A 3,945-nucleotide genomic window follows, 5' to 3' on the forward strand; every position below is an offset into this window, starting at 1 on the left:
TGATCAAAATGGAACAAAATGTTCTGGGTGTGGTGTGATCAGGGCAGAGTGCAGGCAGAAGCAGTCTCTTTTATCCTGTCCATCACAATGCTATTAATGGATACCACATTAACTCTTTACAGTCACATTAAACTGTTGACTCCTATTAAGATTGTAAACAATTCCAAGATAGAGAGCTCAGAAATAAAACCATATTTATAAGGTCAATTAATCTACAAGAAAGAAGGCAAGAATATGCGATTCTTGTATGTACAAGAATATACAAGCCTTTTTAATGAATGGTGTTGGTAAAACTGGACAGCTACATGTAAAAGAATGAAATCGGATCCCTTTCTCACACCATATACAAAAATAAACTCAAAATGGATCAAAATGGATCAAACTCAAAATGGATCAAATAGAAGATCTGAAACCATAAAAGTCCTAGTGAGAACACAGGCAATAATTTCTCTAACATCAGCCATAGCAACATTTTTCTAGATATGTCTCCTGAGGCAAGGGAAATAAAAGCAAAAACAAACTATTGGGACTACATCAAAATAAAAGGTTTTTCTGCCTAGCAAAAGAAAAAAAATCAACGAAACAAAAGGCAAATGAATAAATGAAAGTCTGCACAAAGTACAAAAGTAGCTCAAAGGATGGAAAATTATTATCCACGGTGAGTTGGAGAGGGAGGAAAAAATAGCAAAGGAAAGCTCCCAATAAGAGATGGCATATCTAGGGGATGGAAAAAAGAGTTTAAAGGAAGAACATGAGCTAGAGCCTGGAGTCATGAAGCCGTGCGTATTTAGAAAACTGGCCAGTTCATTACTGTCAGAATGTAAACTATTTTGCAATGAGAGATTACAAGGCTAGATGATAGGCAGACACTAAATTATAAAGAGTTCTGAGGAGCCAGATTTTATCCTGTGATAGGATAGGGAATCAGTGTTTTAAGTGACATTGAGAGAGATGATTAGGATTGCATTTTACAAGGACTGCAGTGACAATATGGCAGATGGATTGGAATGTGCAGAAATGGTGGCAGAGAGACCAGTTAAGATGCGATTACCACAGTCTATGTGAGAGAAGATAAAAGATGAAGGCCTAAACCAAGGCAGTGAAAATCATAACTGACAACAGAGAGCAAGTTCCAGACATAGTGACTGGATGAGATCCTGGGGAGGGATTAGTGGCAGGGAAGCAGGTGTGTCTACGTTTGTCACCAGACTTCAGGTTGGATAACTGGTTGGACAGTGATGTCATCATCTAAGAAGGGAAGACAGGAAGGAAAACAGGTCTGGCAAAGTATTTGACTCCAGACTGGTTTTTTGAGATGCTTATAATATATCTAGATGAAAATATCCCACAGCGTGTGCATATTCTAATTCTGAGGCTTAGTTGAAACGTCTTGCTGGAGTTGAGTGGTTGTTGAAATTGTTGGAATAAACCAGGAAGCGGATATGGAGCTGTGCTATGTAATATGATGGGATCTAGCCACATGGGGCTATTTAATTTTTTTCTAACAGGTTCGTTAAAATATAGTTTATATACCATATAATTCACCAATTTAAAGTACGCAATTCAATGATTTTTGAGTATATTCAGAATTGTCCAATCATTAAGACAATTTTAAACCATCACTCCAAAAAGAAACCCTGTACCTTTTGCTTTAGATATGACTGACGTCTTTTCATCCAGTTTTCAGTACAGACATCACCTCCCAGAAAGGATAGCCGCTTTATGCAAAGGAGATCCTTGGGTCACCGGGATGGCTCAGCCCCTTAAGTGTCTGCCTTCAGCTCAGGTCATGATCCCACCATCCTGGGATCAAGCCCCCAGATTAGGCTCTGGGAGCCTGCTTCTCCCTCTTCCTCTGCCCCTCCCCCACTCCCTATGTTCACCGCCCCCCACCCCACTAGTCCTCTCTGCCTCTCTCTCTCAAATAAAAACTTTAAAAAATAAATTAAAAATAAAGGAGATCCTCCTCCAGCCACTCCCATCCTGCCCCTGTTGCTTTCTAGCTACTCTTCCTAATTGATTTCCTCTGCAGCTTTACCACAAGCTAAATGATATCATTTACTTGTTCCTTATCTCATTTGCTTCACAAGCATATGAGCTCAACAGAACAGACTCACACCAGTGTTATATGCACCAGTAAATGTTGAGTACCTAGAGCAGTGACCAACATATAGCACGTGTTCAAAACATTATTTGTTGAATGAATTAATGGAAGCCACAGTGAGAGAAAGCATGGTATTTGGGGGGGGGACTTTAAATGGTTGAGCATGGATATAAGTTAGTGATCAGAGTTGACGCGGGAGAAGGAAGAAGCTATGACATCAGAGGTTCACATGCTGTGACAAGAAACTTGTATATTATCCTGAAGGCAAAAAGAAGCCCTAAAAGATTTTAAGAGAGTGGCACTACCAGATTTGATTTTGGGAAAAATCACCCCTGAGGATATGATAAGTAGAACAGAGGGAAAGTACAGGGCGGGCAGGCAGATTAGTCAGGAAGGCATGACAGTGATCTGTGGAAGAAATAAAGGAGCATGAGGGTGTGAATTAATGAATAGGCAATGTGAATGAAGAGAGAATGTGGACGTGCCAATATGTCTCTCGGATAATTCACTTTTAAATAGGAACATGTAGAAAATGCCTTCAAAGTTTTTCTCACATTGCACTTGGGTTGTTTTTTTTTTTTTTTTTAATTAAGTTTAGTCTCTTCTTTATAGATAAGGAATTGTGTTCTTAGAGGGAAGAAAATGGATTTCAGAAGTGATTTCCAAATTTGGCCAGTTATTAGGATCACCTTAAGGATTTGTAAAATAATTTAAGGACGGATGGGAAAGAATGAAGAGCTTTGTAGACATAATAATTCACAGACACCTGCGAGACATCAAAGCAGGCTCTTGGGCATAACCTAGAACTTGAGAAGTTTTTTGCTTTGTTTAAGTAAGCTCTACGCCCAAGGTGCAGAGGGGATTGAACTCACAACTCCTAGGTGAAGGGTCACATGCTTTATTGACTGGGCCAGCCAGGCGCGCCATGAGCTCTAAACAAGATAAAGATTCTGGAATTAAGGACAAACAACCCAAATGAAGCCATACGTGTGGATTAGATCATCTTTTGAGAAAGTAGAGGGAACCTAGAGAATCCTGGTGAATGTTGACATTTAAGGGAAGGGAAACAAAGAGAAACCAAGAAAGGAGACCAAGTAGGAGTGGCTAGAAGAGGGAATAAGAAAGTCACTGAGGGGGCACCTGGGTGGCTCAGTTGGTTAAGCGACTGCCTTCGGCTCAGGTCATGATCCTGGAATTCCGGGATCAAGTCCCGCATCGGGCTCCCAGCTCCACAGGGAGTCTGCTTCTCCCTCTGACCTTCTCCTCGCTCATGCTCTCTCTCACTGTGTCTCTCTCTCTCTCTCAAATAAATAAATAAAATGTAAAAAAAAAAAAAAAAAAAAGAAAGTCACTGAGAAGAGAGTCACAAGAGACTGGAGTCATCGAAGGTGTCAAAGCCACAAAGACCTCTTCAGGCTAGGTTACGGATGTTCTGAGGATATTATCTAAACTTCAGTGATTATCAAACTCCCTGGAGTAGACTTCTTAAAATATACAGAATCAAAACTGCTGGGATGAGCCTATGAGTCTGTATTTCTGAAAAGCCTCCTGGGTGATTCTGATGTATAGTCGGGTCTAAGAACCATTAATTTAGACGACTCACCTAATCCAGTAACAGAGACATTTATTTAAAAGCACTGGAAAGAGACCCAAAAATGTCAGAATAATTTTGATAGCTTATGTTATAATCTCCCCTTGTAAAGAACTAAGGTAATTACCCAAGTTGCCAGAGCTAGGCATTACAATGGCACCATAAGAATTAAGTAATGTCCACGGTAGAGACTATGTCATTTTCAAATACTACTTAAAAATTTTAAAAGGTGGTAAAGAACATAAAAAAC

This window comes from Enhydra lutris, unplaced genomic scaffold (assembly GCF_002288905.1).
Source record: "Enhydra lutris kenyoni isolate GAN:26980312 unplaced genomic scaffold, ASM228890v2 scaffoldscaffold25, whole genome shotgun sequence".
Taxonomy (NCBI): Eukaryota; Metazoa; Chordata; class Mammalia; order Carnivora; family Mustelidae; genus Enhydra; species Enhydra lutris.